Source organism: Vipera berus, assembly GCF_964194415.1.
Source record: "Vipera berus genome assembly, chromosome: 9".
NCBI lineage: Eukaryota > Metazoa > Chordata > Lepidosauria > Squamata > Viperidae > Vipera > Vipera berus.
Genome location: NC_138212.1, coordinates 3,748,886 through 3,762,075, shown reverse-complemented (window position 1 = coordinate 3,762,075; position 13,190 = coordinate 3,748,886). Strand labels below are relative to the sequence as shown.

Below are 13,190 nucleotides of genomic sequence, written 5' to 3'. Positions count from 1 at the left end.
TTCCTTCCTTCAGACGCAAGCAGGCTCTTCCTGAAGGCCTTCAATGGAGGAGGGCTAGTTTCACTGCATGGAAGCTGGCTGGAGGCTTCTCGGCAGGCCGAATTCAAGGGGCCATTTTGAGCTTCCCTGGATCCAAGCTTACGGCGAGGGAAGGACAACCAGGAGCAGATGCTCTCTGTTCAAAATTTGATTTTCCTAGCTCCAGATCTGGAGGAGGCGGAGGAAGGGGGGGAGAGGGGGGAGGAAGGAGAAGAGTGGATGAAGAAGAAAGGATGGAAGAAGGGAAGGAGGGGAAAGGAGAAGGGGGAGAGGAGGGGGTTAGAAGAAAAAGGAAAAGGAATGAAGGAGAAAGGACGGAGAAGGAGGGGAAAGGAGAAAGGGAGGAGGAGGAGGGAGAAGAAGGGATGAAGGAGAAAGGATGGAGAAGGGTGGGAAAGGAGAAAAGGAGGAGGGGAGGGGGAGGGGGAGGAGGAAATATTTCCTAAATTCTCAAGAGATTTTAATTCTTCTCTTCCAATTGTTCAGGTTAGGCTCATAGCCCCCACCCAAACTCCTATTCCCTCTCCCCTCAAATATTTATTTATTTGTGGCATTGCTAGATTGACCCACCACTGCAGGGCCCTGTGAGGCAGCCTGGATATACTGAATTTTAAAAGTTAGCCCTATTGCAATTCAGCTGTACTGTGGTTTCGAACTGTTTCGGTGGGTTGTTTATATCCGAGTGGACACTCCTTGCTAGGGTCATCCGCTGACTCCAATAGCTTTATCCCTGCAGTAGCTAGCCCTTGACTTACAACTGTTCATTTAGTGGCAGTTCAAAAGTTGCAACGGCAGTGGGGGGGGGGAAGTCACCTGTATTGTCTTGTTTGTTTTCCACAGTAAGCCACCTGGGAGTCAGGTAGCAAAGAAGTGATGGACTCAGAAAGAAGAAATGTGAGCGTAAAAGCACAAAATAAAGAATTCTTTCGCAAACCAACTCTAACGGGGCTTAACAAATGAAACAGTCCAACGTTCTCCAGCCTGCAAGGCTTTCTGACTTAACCGAGACTTCTTAAGGCACTTAAGGCAAGGTCTTATTCTACAAACAGCCGCCCCCCCCAATGGAAAACACACAAAGGTGGTTGTGGAAATGTTGCAATTATGCAATGCAATATGTCTCCGGGCACCAGCCTCATTTCCCCCCCACTCTCCAGAGAGGGCATCTAAATTGTATGCAGATGAGGTTAATTATGCATAAACAGCTGCAAGTTAGCCAGCTTTAAGGCTTTTGCTAATGTGGCGGTCTAAGCTGCGCTGAAGCTGCTGGAGTGGGTGGCTATCATAAATTTAATGAAATCAACAACAGCCACATCTAAAACTGTCAAGGCCAGATCCAGAGCCAAGATTCATTATTTGAAGTTTTTTTTTTCTCCTCCACTTACTGATTATAGAATTAGAACATAAAAATATATATTCTGTCCAATAGAATCACTTTTTTTTAAAGTTGCATGTAGAAATTAGCTGCCTTTTTCCATCAAAACCCCCCCAAAAAACGATTTTGCAGTTTACAGTCTTAATATCAGATGCCTGCACTTCATCAATAAGACGCAGCCGTAACAAAGTTTGGAAGCTGCCAAAGGATCCTTATTTTTGCGGCAAGCAGCTACTTCTTTTTCCAAATTGTACAAAGCCTGCCTTTAAGAAGCCATTATATGTCTATTCCAGCCCTATTAATTGATGCAAAACAGACCACCTTCTTTTGCTGAACGCTTGCTTCATTTTCGGATCGAAAAGAAGCCCCGTGGGGTTTTATAATATATATATATATATTTAAAAATCACAAATCCTGCAGAGAAACTGGGCGGATATGCTAAACAGAGGACCTCTGGAGAGGATCCAGGCTGTAGCAATTTCTGAGCTGTCCAAGCACGTTTCCATCATACTGTATTGTTCCTCCTCCTGCCCAACCCTTTGGAGCATAATGGAAGTTAAACCAAGAACGACGACGCTAGACCAAAAACAGGGGTCCTGTCCAAAACGTCACCTGGCGTGCAGGAAAAGGTCCTTTCAGATAATAGCAATCACTAGTTAAGGCTTGGAAGCTAAGCAGGATTGGGTCTGGTTATTGTGTGGATAGGGACGCGGTGGCTCAGTGGGTTAGGACACTGAGCTTGTCGATCAAAAGGTCGGCAGTTTGGAGGGTCGAATCCCGAGTGCCGCGTAACAGAGTGAGCGCCTGTTACTCATCCCAGCTTCTGCCAACCTAGCAGTTCGAAAGCACGTAAAAAATGCAAGTAGAAAATATAGGGACTACAGTGGGAAGGTAACAGCGTTCCTTGCGCCTTTGGCGTCTAGTCATGCCGGCCAGATGACCAGGGAGACGTCCTGGGACAAGCGCTGGCTCTTCGGCTTTGAAACGGAGATGAGCACCGGCCCCTAGAGTCGGAAACGACTAGCACGCATGTGCGGGGGAACCTTTACGTTTACCGTTATTGTGTGGATGGGAGATTGGCAGGAAATACTGGAGGCAGAAGTTAAATTGGGAAATAATTGGAGAGGCAGGTTGGTGTAGTGGTTAAGGAGCGAGGCTGGAAACCAGGAAACTGGGAGTTCTAGCGCTGGGTGACTTTAGGCCAATCACCAGGCAATGGTGAGTTCTACTCCCACTTTAGGGACAAAAGCTGGCTGTTAAATTTAGACCAATCAGCAGGAGATGGTGAGTTCCAGTCCTACCTCAAGCTAGAAAGCCAGCTGGGTGACTTAGGGCCAAGCACCAGGAAATGGTGAGTTCTAGTCCCACCTTTGGCACAAAAACTGGCTGGTGACTTTGGGCCAATCACCAGGAGACATGGATTTCTAGTCTCACCTTAGGCAGGAATGCGGGTTGGGTGACTTTGAGCCGGTCCCCTTCTCTTAGCCCAATTCACCTCACAGGGTTGTTGTTGTGGGCAAAATAGGAGGAGCTATTAGGTACATTTGCCATCTTGAGTTATGTATAAAGTAATAACGGCGGCATAAAAAAAATCTAATAAATAAATTTTAAAAATGGCAACACCAAAGAACGTAAGCCTAAAGTAGGATTTGAAACTCAGCCAGTGGTATTGTTGTCCTTTCATCTCCTCAAAAAGGAGAAAAATTGTCAACAGCTCCATCTACAACAAGGGTAGCTTCAAAAGAGATCCTGAGCATGGTAAAAAAACAACAACCCTCCATCCGGATCCTTGAAAACTGGGCTAAAGATAGATTTTATTTGCGAGAATATTTGGAAAGCTCTCTGAATCCAAGGTGAATATCCATTGTGAATATTCATAACCAAGGCCAAACATTTCTAAGAAGTGGGTTGGGTTTTTCTTTAGGATTCTTCCTATCTTCCTTTCGCAGGGCTGTGCCCTAAATTAGGGTTTTTCCACCTTGGCAAGTTTAAGATGTGTGGATGTCAAACTCCCAGAATTCCCCAGCCAGCCATGCTGGCTGAGGAATTCTGGGAGTTGAAGTCCACCTATCTTAAAGTTAACACTGTTGTGCCCTAGATTATGTTTTTACTAAATCGATGCACTTGGAAGCTGAGGTGCAAAGGGACCCCTTGATCCTCCTACGCCTTAAAACCACATTCTTGTTTTCACTTTTTTTTAAAAGCTTGCCAACTTCCGGAGTGACTTTTTGGGTGTCTGTGTTGCCATTCTGCTTGATTTTACCAAGGGGTGGGGGGAGAGACCTGGCATTCCTTTTTTTTTTTTTTAAAAAAAAAGCCTGCCGTGTTCTCATTTTCCACTGGTGCTTTTGGTTTTTTCGTCCTAGAATATCCGAAGGAAAAGTGGCAAAGACGAACTAGCCCCGGAACGTCTTTTGATGAACGTCAATTGCATGAAATCTGGACCCAGAAAAGACAGCCATCACGATGAATGTGAATGTGATCTTCTAACGTCCAGCGTGAAAACTCTGATTTGGAAAGAATGAGATGGAGCCTTCCCAGGGAAACCCATTCGGAGCTGGGGTGGGGGGGGAGGTGCCTACGTAAAATCCCAACTGGCAAAGTCAAAGAGAGGTTTTTTTGCCGGCCTCCGTGCCAAGAAGCTTTTGCACCTGGGTTGAAAAAGCAACTGTCCCACCACGGATTTATTTGCAAGGTTCACAAACGGGTTTTCCCCAGGATGAAAGCTTTCCGCCGGCTCCAGTTTGCTGCGCGACATCAATTTAAGCCGCCCTGCTGATAAAAGCCGAGTGAGCCGAATCCGCGTGTCCGTGACCTACAACAATGGGATGGTTTTTGTCCCTTTCTGCCCCGGGGCCTGGCCCACAAGCAAACAAAAGCTGGCATTTGAGTTGGCCAATGCTGGGCGGTTACCTCCTCCTTCCCAGGCATGTGGGTGGCCGAGCAAAAAAATGCATTTTGCACCCATGTCTGTTTAGCAAACTCAGATGCCCCAGAAGACATTCTTGGCAAGATGGGTCTGCTTATATGCTGGATGAGAGACGCTCGGCGGTGGTCAAAGAACTACAAGTAAGTCCTCGATTTACGACCACAACGGAGCCCAAATTTTATGTTGTTATATGAGACATTTGTTTAGTGAATTCTGCCCGGTTTTATGACCTTTCTGGCCACATTTGTTAAGAGAATCACTGCAATTGTTAAATTAATAACCCAACTGTTACGTGAATTTGGTTTCTCCACTGACTGTGCTTGTCAGTAGGTCGCAAAAGGGAATAACGTAACCCTGGCACACTGCAGCCATCATAAATGTGAGTCAGTTGCCAAGCATCCGAATGTAAATCACGTGACCATGCAACAGTCATAAGTGTGGAAAAAATGGACATGTCGCATTTAAAACTGATGCAGCAGCCCCACAGCTCTATGATAAAAATTTGGGTACTTGGCACCTGGCCTGTATTTATCACGTTTGAAGCATCCCGGGTTGCCATTTGCAACTTTCCCAGCCAGTTTCCGACATGCAAAGTCAACAGGGCTGGCTGGATTCACATAATGACCGTCCCACTCACTTAACAACTACAAAGATTCGCTTAACAACCCTGGTAGATCAGGTCAATGAAATTGGATGTGAGTCACTTGAAAACCATTTTGCTAAGTAAGGAAAATTCTGGTCCCCATTATGATTGTTAAGTTCAGGACTGTGTGGGCCTCGTTCATACATCATAATAAACCAGGATATTTTTAATATCTGGGTTTAGCTGAACAAGTTGTCGTAGTTTCATTCCCAAATAACCTGGAGCCACAGACATTCAGCCATCGTAGCGGGTCAAAAGTAGACAAACAATGTGATAGCTTAAGAATTCTATTTAACACAGACTACTATTAGTCAGTCCAGCCCCTGAGAACAGTCTGTGAGACAGCCTAATTCAGAGTTTATTATATGCCACAATTCCAAGAATTCTTGAAATGTCCGTTCAATTGCTGTAGAAATAGTCCTTGATTCACAACAACAATTTAGGGATGGTTCGAAATTACACTGCTACTAACAAAAAGTGATTTACAGATAGATAGGTAGGTAAGTAGATAGATAGATAGATAGATAGATAGATAGATAGATAGATAGATAGATAGATAGATAGATAGATAGATAGATAGATAGACAGACAGACAGACAGACAGAGAAGGAGGGAGGGAGAGAGAGAGAAAGATAGCAATGGATAGGTTGATGGATGGATGGATGGATAATAGGGGAATGGATAGATAGATAGATAGATAGATAGATAGATAGATAGATGATAGATAATCTTTATTGTCATTTTTTACTGTGGGCACAGTGGCACACATTAAAAAGGAAATTTGGCTGCTTGCTCTCAAAGTGTACACATACATAACACACATTTAAACATACTACATACAACTTATAGACCAGGGGTCGGCAACCTGAAAAAGCAAAAGAGCCACTGGGAACCGGTTCCATCACACATAAAAAAAGTGGGAGCCGCGTGCGTGCATCCATGCACGCGCATGCGCATAAAACAAAATGTTTTGCGCATGCACAAAACGTTGTTTTTTGCGCATGTGCACGCGTGCATACATGTGCGCGGTTCCACTTTTTTTAATGTGGACGCACCTGCACGCCAGCGGCGACGGGTCTCCGTGGTGACGGGCGCTGGGTTGCAGCGCCACCTTCAGCCCGGGCATCGCCGGAGCCACCCCCGGGACCTCCAAACTGCCGCCCGACCTCCGCCCGAACACCAGCAGGTCTCGACACGGGTGTTCGGGCAGAGCTGCGCGCGCACCTCTCCAAACCTTTGAAGAGGTGCGCGCGCAGCTCTGCCCGAACAGCGGTTTGGAGACCTGCTGGTGCCGGTTTAAAAAGCTGCTGCGGGCCGCGGCAGCTTTCTAAACTGGCACCAGCAGGTCTCCAAACCGTACCTCCGCCCGAACACCAGCAGGTCTCCAAATGGGTGTTCGGGTGGAGGTGCGAAAGAGGTGTGCGCGCAGCTCTCCAAACCTTTGGAGTGGTGCGCGCGCACCTCCTCCCATTCGGAGTGGTGCGCGCGCACCTCCTCCCGTTCGGAGTGGTGCGCGCGCACCTCCTCCTGTTCGGAGTGGTGCGCGCGCACCTCCTCCCATTCGGAGAGGTGCGCGTGCACCGGGCGACTGGGAGCCGCAGGAGACGGCTCAAAGAGCCGCATGCGGCTCCGGAGCCGCGGGTTGCCGACCCGTGTTATAGACCTACACCCTTACATATAAGTAACATAGAAATCCACACTTAGGACTGTCACAGCATCCCCAGAGTCACGTGGCCCAAATATGTCCCCCATAGCCCACTTTAAAAAAAAATAAAAATACAGCATTTTAAAGGCAAAGCCCTTGCTCACTTATCGGGTCCCTCCAGCAGCGAAGGCGGTTTGAATTTGCAGACAAAGAACAATTCTGTGATTTTTATCTTGGTTGCCTGGGCTGGGGCCCTTCCTGATCTCCCCTTTTGTCTTGGCGAGGAGCTTATTTTTCCTTGCATGCCAAACAGAAAAGACAGGTAGCTGAATAGCCTTCAGCACGGAAAGTCTGATAAAAAACAAAATTTTAATAGAAGCTTCTCTGTTCTAGCCAACGAGTCTGCTGCGTATTCTGTCTTTGGAGAGACCAGATTCTTTTGGAAGGAATAAAGGATATATTGTTATCTAGCTACTATTCAGATACACCGAGGGGGGGGGGAGAGAAGAAACAGCAACGCTGAGCATCTGAGTCCAGCCCAGCCAAGGTAGAAGAGGTAATCCAGACAATAATTATGCAACTGGAAGAATAAATCTACACTTCATTTGTGGCCCCGGAGAGTTAGTACTACACTGTTTTGTCAACATTTCAACTAATTTCAAAATAAGGAGGAGGATTTTTTTCAAGCAATTGGGCTGCACATGTCCAGGAGTGCTTTTGATTTACACACGTTTTTCCTAACTTGCCTTATTTTAATTGGCAATTACATACAGGCAGTTTATACTCCTTGCTGACAAGGAACAATTCTAACCCTGATGCCATCTGGGTTCAGATAATCCTCGGCTTACCACCTTTCGCTTAGTGACCATTTGAAATTACAACAGTGCTGAAAAAAGGGACTTTATCACCAGTCCTCGCACTTACGACCATTTGCAGCATTCCCCAGTCACTGTGATCAAAATTCAGGCATTTGGTTAACAGGCAAGTATTTATGATGGCTGCAGCATCCCAATGGTGATCGTCCCAGTCAACTTCCAAGAAGCAAAGTCAATATGTCTGTGTGTGGGGGGAGGGGGAGCTGGATTTGCTTAACGACCACATGATTTGCTTAATGACAGCAGCCATTTGCTTTAAAATGGTCGCAAAAAGGTCACATTGAGCATGACTCACTAAATGTCCCCCTTGCTTAGCAATGGAAATTCTGATTCTGATTGTGGTCGTAAGTAATAATAATAATAAAGTTGGAAGGGACCTTGGAGGTCATCTAGTCCAACCCACTTCTCAAGGCAGGAAACCTTATCCCATTTCAGACAAATGGCTGTCCAGTCTCTTCTTAAAACTTTCAGGGTTGGAACATTCACAGCTTCTGGAGGCAGGTTGTTCCACTGGTTAATTGTTCTAACTGTCAGGAAGTTTCTCCTTAGTTCTAGGTTGCTTCTCTCTTTGGTTAGTTTCCATCCATTGCTTCATGTCCTGCCTTCTGGTGCTTTGGAGAATAGCTTGACTCCCTCTTCTTTGGGGCAGCCCCTGAGATACTGGAACGCTGCAAACAGATTGTTGGGGGCAATAAACTGACTTTGTAATAATGCCGCTTGGGGGGGCCCAAAAGCCCTAATAAGCAGGCACATACATAGAATGAAGGCTATTGCTAAGCACATTGGTTTGTGCTTAAATTGTAAGCCGCCCTGAGTCTTCGGAGAAGGGCGGGATATAAATGGGATTAAAATAAAAAAAAAATAAAAAATGTCCCCCCTCGTCCTTCTCTTCATTAAACTAGACATACTCAATTCCAGCAACCGTTCCTTATATGTTTTAGCCTCCAGCCCCCTGATCATCTTTGTTGCTCTTCTCTGCACCCTTTCTAGAGTCTCAACATCTTTTTTACATCGTGGTAAAAAGTTGAGGACTCTCTGTATTGGGAATCTGCTTTTTTTCTTCTTCTTCTGCACCAGCATTGTTTCTTGAGCAAAGCAGACACTCCTGAGGCCAGCTGTCACCCTCCACCCCCCAAGAGGTTTGGGTTCAGACTGCTGATTCTCCTCCAGGCCACCCCTAATGGGGAAGATGAAGTGGAGTGACAGATCAGCCTCATTAGCAGAGGTCCTGCTGAACAAGGGACCAGACTGGTGACAGCTGGACTGGAGGATGATCCCACCCCATATAAACGCCGAGCCTTCTCTGCTCAGAGCTTCCTCCAAAGCCCCTGAAGGCAGGACAAGAAGCAACGGGTGGGAACAAGTCAAGGAGAGAAGCAACTTAGAACTAAGGAGAAGCTCCCTGACAGTTAGAACAATTAACCAGTGGAACAACCTGCCTCCAGAAGTTGTGGGTGCTCCATCATTGGAGGCTTTTAAGAAGAAACTGGACAGTCACTTGTCTGGAATGGTGTAGGATCTTCCGCCTAAGGAGGGGGTTGGACTAGAAGACCTCCAGGGTCCCTTCCAACTCTGCTATTCTGACCATAATATCATAGAGTTGAAGTCCCATACAGTTCAGGTTTGGTCACCAGAGCCAATTTGGTCTAGAGGTTAAACAAACCAGGCTAAAAACCAGGAGACGGTGAGTTCTAGTCCTGCCTTAGGCCCAAGAGTCAGCTGGGTAACTCTGGGCCAATCACCAGGAGGTGGTGAGTTCTAGTTCTGCCTTAGGCATGAGAGCTGGTTGGGTGACTTTGGGCAAGTCACACACTCTCTCAGTTCACCTAATCTTGCAGGGTTGTTGTCGTGGGGAAAATAAGAGCAAGTTTTGTTGGATACGTTCACCTCCTTATTTGTAAAAATAATTGAGGCGGAGTATAAATAAGTTGCTGAGATTGAGAAACACTGGCCAAGCTGATCTTTGCTGATTTGAAAAAGCTAAGCGGTGCCAAATCTGATTTGGGTGGGATACCATCAGGAAATCCCAGAACAATCGGCTAGACATGGATTCTTCTAATCTTCCTTGCAAAGTTGTGCCCTTCTTCAGTTCTAGAACTGAAGCTTCTTGTTGAGAAGGGAAATGTTTTCAAGGAAAAACAACAAGAAAATCCAGTTGCCTTTTGGAAAAGCACCTTTGGGACTTTCACCAAAACACAGACACATACAAGAACACAGGACCACGAGACCACTGGTTGATAACAAACAAAACTCATTGCGCAGATGAGGAAAAGTAGAACTTAGCCAAAAAAGACATGGCTAGACAGATAGCCCCAACTTAGAAAGAAGAAGTGCTGAGTATTTCCTCATAGTGTGATGGGACAAAACAAGTTGTCACATCTACAAAACAATGAAGAAACCGCTGTTGGGAAAGGGGCAGAAAAATTCCAGAGGTGGTGAGTTCTCAAGCTTTGCAGTGATGGTGACATTCCCCCCCCTCCAGCCCCATAAAAATGAGAAATAAATTGGCGGGACCAATCCTGCCCTGTGAATAAAACTCACGATTTAAGTTTGGGCAAGAAATAAAGACACAGCTTTCTTCGCCTGTTTGCATTTTAATCCCCGTATCATGGGATTCTCCAAGGTTGCAACGGCCTGCTGGCGCTTGTGCAGGCAACACAAAGCGCCAAGCCCATCCTGAGTGTTGACAGCGTTCTGACTTTGCCTGCGTCAGGCTGATTTAACTTTAAGAAAACATTGGTGACCTTCCGCTAAGTTGTTTGCAACTCTGAGGAGGTCCCATCACACCAGCTCAGAACGTCTGTTATAAATCACGACCTCCAAAGCTTTGCTGCTCCGCATTAAATCATCCCATGTCTTAAGAACCAAATGCTCTGCATTTGGGACTGTTTTCAAGGGGCCTCGTGTGCAACACCCATCTGCAATTCCTTAAGCCAGATAAGTCTTTTGCCAGGATCCCGCATGGGAATGGTTGCAGAAAGACAGAGAAAGACATAGCTGCTTTAAAAGGTTCAACAGTTTAGCAACGCGAGTGTCCCCATGTACACTGAAGTAGGCTGTCCCCCTTCCAATTTATTTATTTCAAGCATTTATACAGCCACTAGAACTCACCATCTCCTGGTGACTGGCCCAAAGTCACTCAGCTGGCTTTCATGCCTAAGGCAGGACTAGAACTCATCATCTCTTGATGATTGGTAAAAAAAGTCACCCAGTTTCTTTAATGCCTAAGGACTAGAACTCACCATCTCTTGATTGGATGCCCCAAAGTCATCTAATTGCTTTCATGCCTAAGGCAGGACTGGAACTCACCGTCTCCTGGTGATTGGTCCAAAGTCCCCCAGTTGCTTTCATGCCTAAGGCTGGACTAAAATCACCATCTCTTGATTGGCCAAAAGTCACCCAATTGTTTTCATGCCTAAGGCTGGACTAGAACTCACCGTCTCCTAGTGATTGGCCCAGTCACTCAGCCAGCTTTCATGCCTAAGGCGGGACTAGAACTCACCGTCTCCTGGTGATTGGTCCAAAGTCCCCCAGTTGCTTTTATGCCTAAGGCCGGACTAGAACTCACGGTCTCCTGGTGATTGGCCCAAAGTCACCCAGTTGGCTTTTGCACCTAAGACGGAACTAGAACTCAGGGCCTTCCGATTTGTAGCCTGATGCCTGAATCACTACACCAAACTGCCTCTTGCTCCCTCCTTAAGGCCTTCCATTCGACTTGAGCTCCTATAATCTCTGCCAGCTTCCTAGCTGTTGAAATCCATCTTCTCAAGAAACCCCTAATTTGCCCTATAATATAATATACAGTGTACCATCATGGGCAGGTAGGTTTGAGCCCATTTTAATCCGTGCAATAAACAGCCAATTTACTCGTTTTGTTTTTTTAAGCAAAGGGGAGTAAAATGGAAAAAAAAACGCTGGCTGATTTGTGGTTTTCAAAGCTATTCCGGACAGCAGTGTTGGTTTTTAATGCATTAGGGGAATGAAAGAGAAAGCTATTAAAAATAGCTTTTTCTTCAAAAGGCAGAGAGGCAGGGAGCCGCTTTGGAAAAAAAAAACCTAAGTAATTGCTGTAAAATAACCTCAGATGCTTTGCTTGTTCCTCTGAAAATTTCCATCATGGTCAGTGCTATCAAATCCAGCCCGTATATACGGAGCGAGGAAAACACTCTTAATCGTCTGTATAACACAGTACAGGGAGTCCTATTAAATGAGTGGCGTCCAATTTTGCAACCATTTTTTTTTTGCTGTTGTTGAATCCCTAAAGTTGTTAAATGAAACATGCGGCTGTTAAGAAAATCCCCTATTGACTTGGCTTGTTGGAAGCAAACACAGCTATGACTGAATTTTGATTGTGTGACCATGAGGATGCAACAACAGTTGTTCAGTACGAGGACTGGTTGGCAACTCATTTTTGTCAGTGCTGTTGTAACTTTGAACAATCAGTAAAGAAGTTGTAAATCGTATTGCAGGAGTAGATCCGCATTCGGTTACGACAGCTTCAAATCCGAAGAAATCGCATAGCGACTTTCAAAGTTACAGATGTTAACAGTTGGAAGGGACCTTGGAGGTCTTCTAGTCCAACCTCTTTTATTTTTTTATTTTATTTTAATTCCATTTATATCCCACCCTTCTCCGAAGACTCAGGGCGGCTTACAAGCTTAGCAGCAGCTCAAGCAGGAAACCCTATACCATTTCAGACAAATGGTTGTCCAGTTTTATTAAAAACTTGTGGGGAGCCGCAACTCCCTCGGATAAATGGAGTGTCCAAACTGATGTGAAGTTGACTAAGGTTTTGGTGGCTTACAATGGAAGCTCAAATCCACATGCAAACCCGCAATTAAAACAAAATTACAGGTGATTAACCCCAACAATTAGAGCCAGCAGTTATAATCCACACTTAAAAGGTTGCTATGGCTTCAAGGCTCTTTAAAAACCAGTAAAGTCGCCTCCAAATAATAGGGCAACTACTGGGCGGGTCTGAACCCCAAATTTGGCTACAAGACAGATTTTGGCAAATCAGCTCAGGTGATCTTCCACGCTGTCTGACTGCTGTCAATCCTAGCATTTACCGATGCACACACACCAGTTTAATTTCTGTTTTTCCTGCCTAAGAAACTAAACAGAAAGGCCTTCCAACTTTATCCAAGGCTGGCTGGGGACTTCTGGGGAGTTGAAGTCCACACATCTTTTAAGTTGCCACGGTTGAGAAACATTGACTTAAAAGATTGGCTCCTGCTGGGTTACACAAGTTAAGCCTTAGGACATGGGCAGGCAACCTTGGCTCTTTTATGACTCGTGGACTTCAACTCCCAGGTCCACCAGTCATAAAAGAGCCAAGGTTGCCTACCCCTGCCTTAGGACATAAGGTTTATCAAGGGGAGAGAGAGAGAGAGAGAGAGAGAGGAACGCGTGCAATTTTATCAGTGGCTTCCAAGCTAATCTGTCATTTTGCACCCACCCACCCCCATCAAGCCAAATATTTAGTCTCTGAGAAGGACAAAATAAATACGTGAAACAAATAAGCCACAAATAAAATCCCTGCCCTCTGCCATTCAAAACACCCGGCTGAAGGTGATTTGAAAGTCACTCAAGATGTTGCGTAACCTCAACACCCTCCAGAGCCATTGGACTACAACTCCCATCCTGCCCATCCCGAACAGAAGCCAGGGATCCTGGATTTTTCACTG

At 45.7% G+C, this 13,190-nt stretch overlaps 1 protein-coding gene across 2 annotated transcripts in view; it reads right to left on the bottom strand.

Moving 5' to 3' along the window:
- The window catches only part of BCAM (basal cell adhesion molecule (Lutheran blood group)), a 58,141-nt gene that overhangs the window by 23,365 nt on the left and 21,586 nt on the right, over positions 1–13,190 (bottom strand). Inside the window, exon 1 of one of the 2 annotated variants that reach the window (XM_081335224.1) lies at positions 6,659–6,769. The exons of the other annotated variant lie outside the window; for it this stretch is intronic. The gene's annotated coding sequence lies outside the window, so the exon portion shown is untranslated. Of the gene's footprint in view, positions 1–6,658; positions 6,770–13,190 lie in introns of those variants that run through there. 2 annotated transcript variants of the gene reach the window in all.